This window comes from Oncorhynchus tshawytscha, linkage group LG31, assembly GCF_018296145.1.
Source record: "Oncorhynchus tshawytscha isolate Ot180627B linkage group LG31, Otsh_v2.0, whole genome shotgun sequence".
Classification (NCBI taxonomy): Eukaryota; Metazoa; Chordata; class Actinopteri; order Salmoniformes; family Salmonidae; genus Oncorhynchus; species Oncorhynchus tshawytscha.
The window spans coordinates 29,806,166-29,823,774 of record NC_056459.1 but is presented as its reverse complement, the minus strand read 5'-3'; positions in this window follow the sequence as shown (position 1 = coordinate 29,823,774).

Below are 17,609 nucleotides of genomic sequence, written 5' to 3'. Positions count from 1 at the left end.
TACTAATACTACTACTACTACTGCACTACTACTACTGCTACTGCACTATTACTACTACTACTGCTGCACTACTACTAATACTACTGCACTACTACTACTACTGCTACCACTACTGCTACTACTACTGCACTACTACTACTGCACTACTACTGCTACACTACACTACTACTACTACTACACTACACTACTATAACACTACTACTACTACTATACTGCACTACTACTACTACTACTACAATACTGCACTACTACTACACTACTACTATACTACTACTACTACTACACCCCACACTACAGTACTACTACTACTACCACACTACTGCACTACACTACACTACTGCACTACTACACTACTACTACTACTACTAGTCTACTATAGTACTATTATTAGGGTTAAGGGAAGTGTTCTAGTGCATAGGGGCTAAGGGAAGTGTTCTAGTGCATAGGGGATAAGGGAAGTGCCCTAGTGCATAGGGGCTAAGGGAAGTGCCCTAGTGCATAGGGGATAAGGGAAGTGTTTATTACATTGAGTTTGTTTCTGGATGGAGTCTACATCCGCCCTCTGATCTCTGCAGAGACACAGTCAGGTGTTAAACTACTGAGCACAGAACCTCTGAGTTGTGCAATGTCAGTCAGGAGGTGAATATCACAGGTTGACATATATAATTTTCAACAGAGTCATGAATGGATACAGCAACAGAGAGGGGTGTGGGGGAGAGAAAGTGACAGAGAAAGGAACACCCATTGAGAAAGAGAGATACTGTATATTATCCAAAATAAAGTCAGAGATGATTTCATTTAGTGCTTGATGCAGGCTTTTGTTAGGTCATGGACTCTACAAGGTTTCGTAAGCATTCCACAGGGATGACTTCAATGCTTCCCATAGTTGTGTCAAGTTGGCTGGATGTCCTTTGGGTGGTGGACCATTCTTGACACATACGGGTAGCTGTTGAGCATGAAAAACCCAGCAGCGTTGCAGTTCTTGACACAGACCGGTGCGCCTGGCACCTACTACCATATCCTGTTCAAAGGCACTTACATCTTTTGTCTTGTCCATTCACCCTCTAAACGGCACACATAAAGAATCCATGTCTCAATTGTCTCAAGGTTTTAAAATCCTTCTTTAACCTGTCTCCTCCCCTTCATCAACATTACACTGATTGAAGTGGATCATAGTTTTCACCTGGATTCACCTGGTCAGTGTCACGTTCTGACCTTAGTTCCTTTGTTATGTCTTTGTTTTAGTATGGTCAGGGCGTGAGTTGGGTGGGGTTGTCTATGTTTCGTTTTCTATGTTGGTTTCTGTGTTCGGCCTGGTATGGTTCTCAATCAGAGGCAGGTGTCGTTAGTTGTCTCTGATTGAGAATCATACTTCGGTAGCCTTTTCCCACCTGGGTTTCGTGGGTGATTATTTTCTATCCTGTGTTTTGTTGCACCGTTCAGGACTGTTCTTTTGTTGTGTATTGTTTTTGTTTCAGTATTCATTCTTTATTAAATTATAATGAATACTTACCACGCTGCACCTTGGTCCTCTCTTTCTCCCGACGACAACCGTTACAGTCAGTCTATGTCATGGAATGACCAACAGGACTAACCACAGCGTTCAACACCATAGTGCCTTCCAAGCTCATCACCCTGAGGGGCCCCCGTGTTGAGGGTCAGTGTGGTGGATGTGTTGTTGCTTACCCTCACCACCGTCAGGAGGTTCAGGATCCAGGTGCAGAGGGAGATGGTCAGTCCCAGGATCCTTAGCTTAATGATGAGCTAGGAGGGCACTTTGGTGTTGAACACTGTGGTTAGTCCTGTTGTTCTAAGTTTGTTATCTGTCAGTAGTGTTAGTGTCTACTTGAGGGGCTGAATCACGAGGTTAACTGAAAACCTTACACACACACACACACACACACACACACACACACACACACATAGCCCCTCTGACATGTCCCTCTCTTCCTCAGAGTTCCATGGAGCAGACGTAGACAGAGGGAGGAAGAAGTGTGTCAACCTGTGATATTCACTTCCTGACTGAAATTGCACAACTCAGAGGTTCTGTGCTCAGTAGTTAACCCCTGACTGTGTCTGCAGAGATCAGAGGGGAGATGTAGGCTGGGTGTAGATTTCAACGCGCACATGGGTGCACACCAGTAACATTTATAAACTCTGGATCGCTGACACTATGTCTTGGCCAATAAGAGCCTTTGAAGCCACCAGGCCTCCATTACCATACTCCTCCTTTATGGGCGGGGTTTAGGGGACCTGGGCCGCCCTACCGTACCTCCTTGCCGTCTCAACACGCGCTGACAGAAACCTGCATCAATGGCAGATAAAAAGCCTCAGAGAGAAATAGCCTCTGTGTTATTATATGTAGCCAGGGCTTGACTTGGGCAAGAGGTCACCAGGGCTTGACTTGGGCAGGAGGTCACCAGAGCTGAGTTCCGGCATCTCACATTTTCTACTGCTTGAGCTCCTGTTCCTCTTATAGAATATTAGTTCAAAAGTATTGTGGAGCACCTGCACCTATATATAAACAGTACCGGCACCTATTTCTGTCCAAGTTAAGCACAGTATGTAGCCCATGTATCTGAGGCTGTCTGGACAAAAATAATATTCAATGATTTCTCCGGTGAGATAGTTTCAGCAGAGAGGAAGCAGTGAAGCGAGAGGGCTCACTCTCACCAAAATCTGTCCAGAATAAGCCCAATATGTTTCTTTGGGCTTAATATTGTCGCATACCTTTCCACCTTTGGGACCACTACTCCCATTGTTATGGGGGAGACATGAGCATCTCCTCATTATATAGAGATCTCTGGTTTCAGCCACTTGCCAATTGCAAAGTAGACTTGGCAGGTGCACAGTGCATTGTTCGGATGCTGGCTTCACTTCCCCTAAGGTAAATAGGTAAATAGATGTTATGCCAAAATGATATACTTCACCAAAGAGCATGATTTAGCCATAGAGGATCATTAGCTTCTTTATTTTTTAAATAACTGTGGATTGTTTCAAATCACAAGAATGTGGTCCTACAATATGCCTATTTGGGAAGCCAGCAATTTTATCAGAGTGTAGCGTTTAGGTTTAGCTGATTATTGAGTTGTGGCTGTCAGTGAAAAGCTTCTAAAATATGTGCAAAGATAATGTCTTGAGTATAATTTAAAAGGTTGAGACAAGAAGAAGGGGAGGTGTGTGGCTGAGATATGGCTTGTCTTTCCCCAGAATGCATCTGTTCAGCTCTCTAGAATGGATCTGTTCAGCTCTCCAGAGTGCATCTGTTCACCTCTCCAGAATGCATCTGTTCAGCTCTCCAGAATGCATCATTCAGCTCTCCAGAATGCATCGTTCAGCTCTCCAGAATGCATCGTTCAGCTCTCCAGAATGCATCGTTCAGCTCTCCAGAATGCATCATTCAGCTCTCCAGAATTCATCGTTCAGCTCTCCAGAATGCATCTGTTCATCTCTCCAGAATGCATCTGTTCACCTCTCCAGAACGCATCTGTTCACCTCTCCAGAATGCATCTGTTCAGCTCTCCAGAAAGCATCTGTTCACCTCTCCAGCATGCATCTGTTCAGCTCTCCAGAATGCATCTGTTCAGCTCTCCAGAACGCATCTGTTCACCTCTCCAGAACGCTGTCTCCAGCCAATTCTTGCCCATTCATTGTTTCATTGTGTGACTTGTTTGCCTGTTGATTGTTTTTTTAAATCAATTTCCCATTACATTTGTTACTTATAGGCCCAGTAAATGTACTGTAAATCCCCCATCATTTGGTTACATTAATTTCTTAATTAATGTATTAATTAGGCCTATGGTCATTTACCGTTCTCATTACCAGAGTGGTAAGTTGTTTGCAGAGTTTCCAACCTGCTACACTTGTGATAAACAAGTTTTGGTTAACTTACCGCATCCACCACTAATAAACGGAGCTTCTCAGTAATTTTTTCTTCACCTTACACAGTAAGTCAACAAAGTCACACAAAAAAAATAGTTCCTCACAAACCACTTTCCATCCACAGTTTTTATCTGAGGAGGCCTGAAGTCATAAACCACTTTTCCATCCACAGTTTTTATCTGAGGAGGCCTGAAGTCATAGACCACGTTTCCATCCAGTTTTTATCTGAGGAGGCCTGAAGTCATAGACCACGTTTCCATCCAGTTTTTATCTGAGGAGGCCTGAAGTCATAGACCACGTTTCCATCCAGTTTTTATCTGAGGAGGCCTGAAGTCATAGACCACGTTTCCATCCAGTTTTTATCTGAGGAGGCCTGAAGTCATAGACCACTTTTCCATCCACAGTTTTTATCTGAGGAGGCCTGAAGTCATAGACCACTTTTCCATCCACAGTTTTTATCTGAGGAGGCCTGAAGTCATAGACCACGTTTCCATCCACAGTTTTTATGGGAGTAAAGTCATATCATATTTTTTTTTTAAAATCATGACAGCTGTGATGGAAGCAGGAAGTTTCGGTGTAATTTTATAAACGCAGACAGATAATTTGTTCATTTGACATGGTGGGATATTTTTGTGTTGTTCCAGTTAAATTAATCCGGAAACGGCGTTGGAAACTCCTTCATACGCAAATATTGATATAATAACCCTCATATCGAAGTAAATTTGGATTCACACGATGATATGGTGTGTGGTCCGTTCACACCCACTCGGGAAGCCATGCAGTTTATTTGGTTACAGATAAAATAGGTTATGATGAACTTCACAGGGTGGTGAAAGTGCACGGTGATGAGCTTGATGCTGCTTTCAATACATATCAAGGGTCTTATTCTGGTGACATGATGACCGACGCTTGATTGCCGTTTGACAAGTAAAAATAATCTCTTATCCATAATAATATCATAATGTAGACTAGCCAACCCGCACAGCCTACCTGCACTGTACCTGCTAGCTGTTGGCTACAGCGCAGGTGCTAAGATTAAAGTAGGGACATTGCTATTTAACGCAACAGTTTTTGTGACAAAATTATCGGTAGAGTTGAAAATGAGATGGGAACACATTTGAGCTTGACTTTTATTCGGTACATGAAAACTTAAGTGGAAAAAGTACATTTTGTGTGCACTACATCACCACAGACTGGTTTTGATCCGCTACAAGGCAGTTGGAAACACCACTGGTGGGAAAATGCACGTTTTCTTCATACGGATTTGAGAAATCTTCGCATGAAAATCTGTCGCCAATTGGATGGAAACCTATACTGTATTTTGAAAAGTCTTTCCAACAGTCTCCCGGCCTTGATAATACCCAACGAGACAAATATCACAATCTGATGATCTCACATAAGATCACATCCAGTGGAAACGTCATAAAATACCAGAAAAACTTTTTTTCTTGCACAAAAACAGCTGTCTGTCCTAAACTCACTGGCACGGGAAACTCTGAGAGCCCGGAATAGGCTAGTTAATACTATGTTGCAAAGTTCGCAAGTGATAGCTTCAGGTCTGACCCAGCTGATTGATTTGATACGACGTTACACTTCACTAGCTATAGTTCAAGTCACGACAGATAGAAAGGGAGGCACACAGGCGGAGTAGAGAGATGAATGAGATTGAAAGGATCAGAATTTTCATCAGGATATTTTTTATTTGTTGGCTTTAGGCCTATGTATTTTGCTTAGTTGACTATAGACCTACTGCTGAGTTCCATGGCCTCTTTTATTTAGTCGCCAATGGGATCACAGTGTATCAATGTGACCATATGTGGAGGCTGTTGCTCTCTGGCATTGGTTGATTTTAACTGAGTTTTGTAGCATTTTAATTCAGATTTTTATGATTAACCACATTGCAATGCTTTTGAGAAACGAAAACATTATTATTGAAATGAAACTGCTCCATAAAAATGTGCATATGAAAATCATAACTGGCAAGCAGATCGGTAGAAATGTTAGGCTAAATTTTAAGCTTCCCCAAATTTGAAACTCATGCGCTGCCTATGGTCTGTTTACTATAACACCCATTTTTTTTTAAACTGTGTACGTGCATCTGCGTGTACACATAAGATGTCCTGTGAAATAAACGTGTCCCCCTATGAAAATCATGTGCCCATCCAACTGATTAGTTCTGGCACTGGACCTGAGTAATCTGAGTGAATCAGGTGAAAATCATGTGCCCATCCAACTGATTAGTTCTGGCACTGGACCTGAGTAATCTGAGTGAATCAGGTGAAAATCATGTGCCCATCCAACTGATTAGTTCTGGCACTGGACCTGAGTAATCTGAGTGAATCAGGTGAAAATCATGTGCCCATCCAACTGATTAGTTCTGGCACTGGACCTGAGTAATCTGAGTGAATCAGGTGAAAATCATGTGCCCATCCAACTGATTAGTTCTGGCACTGGACCTGAGTAATCTGAGTGAATCAGGTGAAAATCATGTGCCCATCCAACTGATTAGTTCTGGCACTGGACCTGAGTAATCTGAGTGAATCAGGTGAAAATCATGTGCCCATCCAACTGATTAGTTCTGGCACTGGACCTGAGTAATCTGAGTGAATCAGGTGAAAATCATGTGCCCATCCAACTGATTAGTTCTGGCACTGGACCTGAGTAATCTGAGTGAATCAGGTGAAAATCATGTGCCCATCCAACTGATTAGTTCTGGCACTGGACCTGAGTAATCTGAGTGAATCAGGTGAAAATCATGTGCCCATCCAACTGATTAGTTCTGGCACTGGACCTGAGTAATCTGAGTGAATCAGCTGAAAATCATGTGCCCATCCAACTGATTAGTTCTGGCACTGGACCTGAGTAATCTGAGTGAATCAGGTAAAAATCATGTGCCCATCCAACTGATTAGTTCTGGCACTGGACTTGAGTAATCTGAGTGAATCAGGTGAAAATCATGTGCCCATCCAACTGATTAGTTCTGGCACTGGACCTGAGTAATCTGAGTGAATCAGGTGAAAATCATGTGCCCATCCAACTGATTAGTTCTGGCACTGGACCTGAGTAATCTGAGTGAATCAGGTGAAAATCATGTGCCCATCCAACTGATTAGTTCTGGCACTGGACCTGAGTAATCTGAGTGAATCAGGTGAAAATCATGTGCCCATCCAACTGATTAGTTCTGGCACTGGACCTGAGTAATCTGAGTGAATCAGGTAAAAATCATGTGCCCATCCAACTGATTAGTTCTGGCACTGGACCTGAGTAATCTGAGTGAATCAGGTGAAAATCATGTGCCCATCCAACTGATTAGTTCTGGCACTGGACCTGAGTAATCTGAGTGAATCAGGTGAAAATCATGTGCCCATCCAACTGATTAGTTCTGGCACTGGACCTGAGTAATCTGAGTGAATCAGGTGAAAATCATGTGCCCATCCAACTGATTAGTTCTGGCACTGGACCTGAGTAATCTGAGTGAATCAGGTGAAAATCATGTGCCCATCCAACTGATTAGTTCTGGCACTGGACCTGAGTAATCTGAGTGAATCAGGTGAAAATCATGTGCCCATCCAACTGATTAGTTCTGGCACTGGACCTGAGTAATCTGAGTGAATCAGGTGAAAATCATGTGCCCATCCAACTGATTAGTTCTGGCACTGGACCTGAGTAATCTGAGTGAATCAGGTAAAAATCATTTGCCCATCCAACTGATTAGTTCTGGCACTGGACCTGAGTAATCTGAGTGAATCAGGCGAAAATCATGTGCCCATCCAACTGATTAGTTCTGGCACTGGACCTGAGTAATCTGAGTGAATCAGGGTAAAAATCATGTGCCCATCCAACTGATTAGTTCTGGCACTGGACCTGAGTAATCTGAGTGAATCAGGTGAAAATCATGTGCCCAACTGATTAGTTCTGGCACTGGACCTGAGTAATCTGAGTGAATCAGGTGAAAATCATGTGCCCATCCAACTGATTAGTTCTGGCACTGGACCTGAGTAATCTGAGTGAATCAGGTGAAAATCATGTGCCCATCCAACTGATTAGTTCTGGCACTGGACCTGAGTAATCTGAGTGAATCAGCTGAAAATCATGTGCCCATCCAACTGATTAGTTCTGGCACTGGACCTGAGTAATCTGAGTGAATCAGGTAAAAATCATGTGCCCATCCAACTGATTAGTTCTGGCACTGGACTTGAGTAATCTGAGTGAATCAGGTGAAAATCATGTGCCCATCCAACTGATTAGTTCTGGCACTGGACCTGAGTAATCTGAGTGAATCAGGTGAAAATCATGTGCCCATCCAACTGATTAGTTCTGGCACTGGACCTGAGTAATCTGAGTGAATCAGGTGAAAATCATGTGCCCATCCAACTGATTAGTTCTGGCACTGGACCTGAGTAATCTGAGTGAATCAGGTGAAAATCATGTGCCCATCCAACTGATTAGTTCTGGCACTGGACCTGAGTAATCTGAGTGAATCAGGTAAAAATCATGTGCCCATCCAACTGATTAGTTCTGGCACTGGACCTGAGTAATCTGAGTGAATCAGGTGAAAATCATGTGCCCATCCAACTGATTAGTTCTGGCACTGGACCTGAGTAATCTGAGTGAATCAGGTGAAAATCATGTGCCCATCCAACTGATTAGTTCTGGCACTGGACCTGAGTAATCTGAGTGAATCAGGTGAAAATCATGTGCCCATCCAACTGATTAGTTCTGGCACTGGACCTGAGTAATCTGAGTGAATCAGGTGAAAATCATGTGCCCATCCAACTGATTAGTTCTGGCACTGGACCTGAGTAATCTGAGTGAATCAGGTGAAAATCATGTGCCCATCCAACTGATTAGTTCTGGCACTGGACCTGAGTAATCTGAGTGAATCAGGTGAAAATCATGTGCCCATCCAACTGATTAGTTCTGGCACTGGACCTGAGTAATCTGAGTGAATCAGGTAAAAATCATTTGCCCATCCAACTGATTAGTTCTGGCACTGGACCTGAGTAATCTGAGTGAATCAGGCGAAAATCATGTGCCCATCCAACTGATTAGTTCTGGCACTGGACCTGAGTAATCTGAGTGAATCAGGTAAAAATCATGTGCCCATCCAACTGATTAGTTCTGGCACTGGACCTGAGTAATCTGAGTGAATCAGGTGAAAATCATGTGCCCATCCAACTGATTAGTTCTGGCACTGGACCTGAGTAATCTGAGTGAATCAGGTGAAAATCATGTGCCCATCCAACTGATTAGTTCTGGCACTGGACCTGAGTAATCTGAGTGAATCAGGTGAAAATCATGTGCCCATCCAACTGATTAGTTCTGGCACTGGACCTGAGTAATCTGAGTGAATCAGGTAAAAATCATGTCCCCACATTAATATAGACAACTTTACAATGCCAGGATGTGCTTCACCAATTCAAGGAATGTAGGAAGACATTTCATATGTAATTACTGGAATTATTAGTGTAGAAAATGTACTTTTCGGTCTATTTTGAAGACAGATTCAGCCAGAACGAATCAGTCAGCCTTTGATATCCATAGGCGGGCACGTTATTTTTCACAGGACCTCCTGTGTGTGCATGACGTACGATTGGGGCCCCGCCCCGCGCTGGACACACTGCCCCTGGCATGTCCTGTGGTTACATTTGCTTCTCTCTGGCGGCTGGCTGTGATTGGCTGCAGACCCTTACACAGGAGTATCATTTTTGAGGCTGTCACATAGCTGAAGAGAGAGAACAGTAACTTATTAGTTCAGGTTCATGTTTTGTCTACTGATACTACATTCTCATCTACTGCTCATATACATATATAATACTGGATTAAATAATGATGTAGTAATAACTGCTTACTGTACCTCTCTCCACTGATCTCCACAGTGACCTGCTCAAAGGGTTCCAGGACTCTTCACACCTCCTCCACCACCTCCCATTCCTCTTGGGTCAGAGCATCAACAGGTGCATTGACAATGGCCAGGGTAGAGATGATGGCATCCTTTGACTCAAGAAACCGCTTCAACATACAGTATAAAATGTTGAATTCCACCTTGTAGTGCAGTCTTGTTTAGGCCTCAGCTCAGGCAGCCCCATCTGGCGTTGTGTAGACTTTAGTTTTTCACCACCTACTATGCTCCTGTGGAAGTATTCCACAGCTGCTTTCACTTTGTCCACAGTGGGCTTCATCACCTTCAGAGCATCTCTTACAATCAGGTTGATTATGTGGGCAAGACATGGATGATGGGTCCATTTTAACATTTGAATGGCTTTGGTTATGTGAGCGGCATTGTCGCTAACACAACAGACCACTTTTCCATGAGGTGTGTCTGTCGCTGAACTCAAAGCAGTCAGCTTGACATCGAAAAATCTTCAATGAAGTGACATGTAACCGACATGTAAGGAGTGGTTACCCCTGATGTCCAACAGTCAGTGGTAAGGAGTGGTTACCCCTGATGTCCAACAGTCAGTGGTAAGGAGTGGTTACCCCTGATGTCCAGCAGTCAGTGGTAAGGAGTGGTTACCCCTGATGTCCAACAGTCAGTGGTAAGGAGTGGTTACCCCTGATGTCCAACAGTCAGTGGTAAGGAGTGGTTACCCTTGATGTCCAACAGTCAGTGGTAAGGAGTGGTTACACCTGATGTCCAACAGTCAGTGGTAAGGAGTGGTTACCCCTGATGTCCAGCAGTCAGTGGTAAGGAGTGGTTACCCCTGATGTCCAACAGTCAGTGGTAAGGAGTGGTTACCCTTGATGACCAACAGTCAGTGGTAAGGAGTGGTTACCCCTGATGTCCAACAGTCAGTGGTAAGGAGTGGTTACCCTTGATGTCCAACAGTCAGTGGTAAGGAGTGGTTACCCTTGATGTCCAGCAGTCAGTGGTAAGGCAAACTGCAGTAGCTTTTTGGACTCTTTCCCACACTGAAGCCTGCTCTCGTACAGTTGTGGAATAAGTGATTTTGAAAGGGTTTTCCTGCTTGGAATTGTGTACACTGGATTTAGACTATTGCTATAATTTCTAAAACCTCTGTTCTCCCCGGTCGAAAATGGCTGGAAATCGGTGGCAATAATTTTAGCCAATGCAATATCAATTTGGCCTTGTTTTGCCACAGACATAGACTTTGGCATAAACTGGTCCATAGAAGACTGCGTTGCTGTGGGTTGCGGAGTAGGCGCGACCCATTAGTTAATTAGTGAATGAGTTAATTCTATTAATTTAAATCTTTTGATTATTCATATCTTAATTTAAAAAAATATTTGTATAAATAGATTTGGCCCTTCTGATATGCGAGCCGGCTCCCAAAGTTCACCTACAAGAGCCGGCTCTTACAGCCGACTCGTTCACGAACGACCTATCCACTACAGCCGAGCACCTAATTTACAGGACATGACATTTCTAGAAAGGCCCCCAGTGAAGCCAATGTTTTTCTTCCAGTCTGAGTGAATAGGTTCATTGTAGCTTACTAAGATACATTTATTGGTCTTGAGTCTACTGCAATTTTTACTGGCTTCATGGGGAAGTAACTTTACACCAGATTTATCTGAAATTGGTCAGTCATATTGAAAACATGTTATTAAGGGGTCATGCATGACCATCTCCAGCTTTAAACCTCCATTATAGTAATCAACACTGTGTTGCTTTGTAGTGTAGAGTGGTGAGCTAGATTTCAACAGCTACAGGTTTAAGAAGATACACACGTTTTTTATTTTAGTTTTTTATTACAGATACTTTTTAAAAACAATACATAGTATTGTATGAACTGAACAGAAGCCAATCATTTCTCATATTTCCTATTCTTAGTTGTCGTGTGTTTTTGTTATTGATTATTGCCTTTTGTATTTTTGAGTTTGGAAGAAAGACATTTCACTGTACTGCATGTGACATAAAAACTTGAAACATTTTGGAATTTTTTTAGTTCTTTTTTAGTACTCATGCAGTCCCCAATACAAAAATAAATACTTAAACACATGTATTTTTCTCCCAGAAACATTACACTGAAATACTGTACATTCCCATGAATTCCTAGGAGGCTGTTCCTTATGAGGAGTATCATAATGGTGGATGGTGACTTCAGAATTTAATGGTCGCACATTGAGATTCGTGGTTGTAAGTACGATTCGCAAAATGTTCACAAATGTGTAATAACATCTTGCGAGCTAAATTATACTGATTGGAGATGACTTGGAAAGGCAAACCTGTCTATATAAGGTCCCACAGTTGACAGTGTGTGTCAAAACAAAAACCAAGCCATGAGGTTGAAGGAATTGTCCTTAGAGCTCCGAGACAGGATTGTGTCGAGGCACAGATCTGGGGAAGGGTACCAAAAAATGTCTGCAGCATTGAAGGTCCCCAAGAAAACACTGGCCTCCATCATTCTTAAATGGAAGAAGTTTGGAACTCCCAAGACTCTTCCTAGACTTAGCAATCAGGGGAGAAAGGCCTTGGTCAGGGAGGTGAACAAGAACCCGATGATCCCTCTGACAGAACTGCAACTGAGATGGGAGAACCTTCCAGAAGGACAACCAATCTCTGCAGCACTCCACCAATCAGGCCTTTTTGGTAGAGTGGCCAGACGGAAGCCACTCCTCAGTAAAAGGTACATGACAGCCTGCTGGGAGTTTTCCAAAAGGGACTTAATTGACTCTGACAATGAGAAACAAGATGATCTGGTCTGATGAAACCAAGATTGAACTCTTTGGCCTGAATGCAAAGCATCACGTCTGGAGGAAACCTGGCACCAACCCTACGGTGAAGCATGTTGGTGGCAGCATCATGCTGTGGAGATGTTTTTCAGCGGCAGGAACTAGGAGACTAGTCAGGATCAAGGGCCTGATGTTCTTTACCATTTGGCCATCAGACTTGCCACCAATGCTCCTTATAGGACACATCACTGCACTCTATACTCCTCTGTAAACTGGTCATCTCTGTGTACCCGTTGCAAGACCCACTGTTTGATTCTCATTTATAAAATCCTCTTTGGCCTCACTCTCCCCCTATCTGAGATATCTACTGCAGCCCTCATCCTCCACATACAACACCTGTTCTGCCAGTCACATTCTGTTAAAGGTCCCCAAAGCACACACACATCCCTGGGTCGCTCCTCTTTTCAGTTCACTGCAGCTAGCGACTGGAACGAGCTGCAAAAAACACTCAAACTGGACAGTTTTATCTCCCATCTCTTCATTCAAAGACTCAATCATGGAGACTCTTACTGACAGTTGTGACATTGCTCATTCTGATAGTTCTTAATTTATTTTAATTTTATTTTTGGAATTGTGTATAGCCTGTTGCTTAGTATTATTAAGTATTGCTGCACGTTTGGAGCCTGTAACATAAGCATTTTGCTGCACCTGCATATTCTGATAAATATGTATACGCGACCAATAGTATTTTTATTTTTTAAGGAATATTACTGTTTTATCAGGCAGCAACAAAAATGAAGTCAACAAATGTAATCGCTGAATTCACGTTATGTTTGCTATTTCACGCAGCAACAGAATAGAAAACATCTAGACAAATGAATTTGTATTGGAATTTCGCATAGTTTCATTTGAGAGATGTCATTCATGCAAAGTAGGCATGCTCATTGATCAAACTGACCTGAAGTATTGGTTTGCATATTTTTGTAGTTCACATCACGGGTCACTGAAAAGGGTAGGCGAGACTCAATTCATCTGATCTTGTTTAATTATGTGGGCCTAATTCATATAATGCATGTCATAACTAGATGCCCAACGATTCGAGCCAAGTCTCCTCATCCACCCTCTGGTGCTCTTTCCCCACCCCAAAATGTTCAGTCGCAACTCGCGTCCTACACCTGTCTGTCCATCGCGCATACACAATAGCTTATCTGCTCCATAGCAAACGGCTCTATCCATGTTGATTGGTGAAGTAATTTCATGTCGAACTAACGTTAAAACAAAAAAAAATGTTGGGGGTTCGAACCAGCTAATAACTTTATTTTCAAGTCAAGCCAGAGCCCGGACTTGAATCCGATCGATCATCTCTGGAGAAACCTGAAAATGGCTGCGCAGCGATGCTCTCCATCCAACCTGACAGAATTTGAGAGGATCTGCAGAGAAGAATGGGAGAAACTCCCCAAATACAGGTGTGTCAAGCTGGTAGCGTCATACCCAGGAAGACTTAAGGCTGTAATCACTTCAACAAAGTACTGAGTAAAGAGTCTGAACACTTATGTAAATGTGATATTTAAGTTTTTTTATTTGTAATACATTTTCAAAAAAAACCATCTGAAAACCTGTTTTTGTTTTGTCATTATGGGATATTTTGTGTAGATTGATGAGGAATAAAACCTATTCAATCCATTTTAGAATAACGCTGTAATGTAACGTGGAAAAAGGGTCTGAATACTTTCCGAATGTATATACAGTAACAGGCAAAAGTTGACACACCTATTCATTTAAGGGCTTTTCTTTATTTTTACTATTTTTCTACATTGCAGAATAATATCAAAGACATCAAAACTATAAAATAACACATATAATCATGTAGTAACCAGCTGGCACATACAGTTGAAGTCGGAAGTTTACATACACTTAGGTTGGAGTCATTAAAACTTGTTTTTCAATCACTCCACAAATGTTTTGTTAACAAACTATAGTTTTGGCAAGTCGGTTAGGACATCTACTTTGTGCATGACACGTCTTTTTCCAGCAAATGTTTACAGACAGATTATTTCACTTATAATTCACTGTATCACAATTCCAGTGGGTCAGAAGTTTACATACACTAAGTTTACTGTGCCTTTAAACAGCTTGGAAAATTCCAGAAAATGATGTCATGGCTTTAGAAGCTTCTGATTGGCTAATTGACATCATTTCAGGCAATTGGAGGTATACCTGTGGATGTATTTCAAGGCCTACCTTCAAACTCAGTGCCTCTTTGCTTGACATCATGGGAAAATCAAAAGAAAATCAGCCAAGACCTCAGGAAACAAATTGTAGACCTCCACAAGTCTGGTTCATCCTTGGGAGCAATTTCCAAAGACCTGAAGGTACCATGTTTATCTGTACAAACAATAGTACACAAGTATAAACACTATGGGACCACGCAGCCGTCATACCGCTCAGGAAGGAGACGCGTTCGGTCTCCTAGAGATGAACGTACTTTGGTGCAAAAAGTGCAAATCAATCCCAGAACAACAGCAAAGGACCTTGTGAAGATGCTGGAGGAAACAGGTACAAAAGTATCTATATCCACAGTAAAACGAGTCCTGTATTGACATAACCTGAAAGGCCGCTCAGCACGGAAGAAGCCACTGCTCCAAAAACCGCCATAAAAAAGCCAGACTATGGTTTGCAACAGGACATGGTGACAAAGATCGTACTTTTTGGAGAAATGTCCTCTGGTCTGTTGAAACAAAAATAGAACTGTTTGGCCATAATGACAATTGTTATGTTTGGAAGAAAAAGGGTGATGCTTGCAAGCCGAAGAACACCATCCCAACCGTGAAGCATGGGGGTGGCAGCATCATGTTGTGGGGTACTTTGCTGCAGGAGGGACTGGTGCACTTCACAAAATAGAGGGCATCATGAGGCAGGAAAATTATGTGAATATATTGAAGCAACATCTCAAGACATCAGTTGGGAAGTTAAAGCTTGGTCACAAATGGGTCTTCCAAATGGACAATGACCCAAAGCATATTTCCAAAGTTGTGGCAAAATGGCTTAAGGACAACAAAGTCAAGGTATTGGAGTGGCCATCACAAAATCATGACCTCAATCCTATAGAAAATTTGTGGGCAGAACTGAAAAAAGCCTGTACGAGCAAGGAGGCCTAAAAACCTGCCTCAGTTACATCAGCTCTGTCAGGAGGAAAGGGCCAAAATTATTGTGGGAAGCTTGTGGAAGGCTACTCGAAATGTTTGACCCAAGTTAAACAATTTAAAGGCAATGCTACCAAATACTAATTGAGTGTATGTAAACTTCTGACCCACTGGGAATGTGATGAATGAAATAAAAGCTGAAATATATTATTCTCTCTACTATTATTCTGACATTTCACATTCTTAAAATAAAGTAGTGATCCTAACTGACCTAAGACTGGGAATTTTTACTACGATTAAAATGTCAGGAATTGTGAAAATCGGAGTTTAAATGTATTTGGCTAAGGTAAACTTCCGACTTCAACTGTACCACCCCTCACACCATACCATTCTCCACCCCTCTCACAGTTGTCTCCCGTACTTGACATACTTCTGTACATTATCATTAAGTACAATGCTTTTTAGATTCTGAGAAAGGTTGGTTACCAAAAACACTGAGTGTACAAAACACACTATTTCCATGACAGACTGACCAGGTGAATCCAGGTGAAAGCTACTTAAATCTGTGTAGATGAAGGGGAGGAGACAGGTTAAAGAAGGATTTTTAAGCCTTGAGACAATTGAGACAAGGATTGTGCATGTGTGCCAATCAGAGGTTGAATGGGCCAGACAAAAGATTTAAGTGCCTTTGAACAGGGTATGGTAATATATGGCATTTAGCAGATGCTTTTATCCAAAGCGACTTAAAGTCATGCATGCATACATTTTAAGTATGGATTGTCCCAGGAATCGAACCCACTACCCTGGTGTTACAAACGCCAAGCTCTACCAACTGAGCTACAAAGGACCATGGTAGGTCACAGGAGGTTGGTGGCACATTAATTGGGGAGGATAGGCTCGTGGTAACAGCTGGAGTAGAATCAGTGGAATGGTATCAAATAAATATTCACTTCTTTCTAGACATTATTATGAGCCATCCTCCCTTCAGCAGCCTCCACTGTAGTAGGTGCAAGGTACACAGGTTTGAGTGTGTCAAGAACTGCAGCGCTGCTGGGTTTTTCACACTCAACAGTTTCCCATGTGTAACAATAATGGTCCACCACCCAAAGGACATCCAGCCAATTTGACACAACTGTGGGAAGCAATGGAGTCAACATGGGCCAGCATCCCCGTGGAATGCTTCCGACACCCTGTAGAATCCATGTCCCGACTAATTGAGGCTATTCTGATATTAAGGTGTTCCTAGTGTTTTGTACACTCAGTACACCGTACTCGTCAGAAGTTTGGACACACCTATTCATTGCAGGGTTTTTCTTAAATTTTACATTGTAGAATAATAGTGAAGACATCAAAACTATGAAATAACACATATGGAATCATGTAGTAACCTACATTAAAAAGTGTTAAACATATATATATATTTTTCATGTTTGAGATTTTTCAAAGTAGCCACTCTTTGCCTTGACGACAGCTTTGCACTCAAACTGAGTGTTGGAGTGTGCCCCTGCATATTAAAAAACAAGAACATCGTGCCGTCTGGTTTGCTTAATATAAGGAATTTTAAATGATTTATACTTTAACTTTGTATTTGAATATATATACAGTATATTTTAAATTATTCAACAGAACAATAAAAAACACAGCAAAAGTAAGTACTACTACAAAAGGTAAATCTGTCACGACTTCCGCCGAAGTTGGCTCTCCTGCCTATTCGGGCGGTGCTCGGTGGTCATCGTCACCGTCCTACTAGCCACCACCGATCCCTTTTTCGTTTGTCTGTTGGTTTTGTCTTATAAATTTCACCTGTGTGTATTTTAGCTGAATTAACGTCCTTATATGTAGTAGGTTGTCCCGCCCTTGTTTTGTGCGGGATTGTTTTTGTATTCGTGTCATTTGGTGTAGTGCTCGTGTTTTATTCTCCGGTCTATTTTGATCCTGTGTTGGATTATT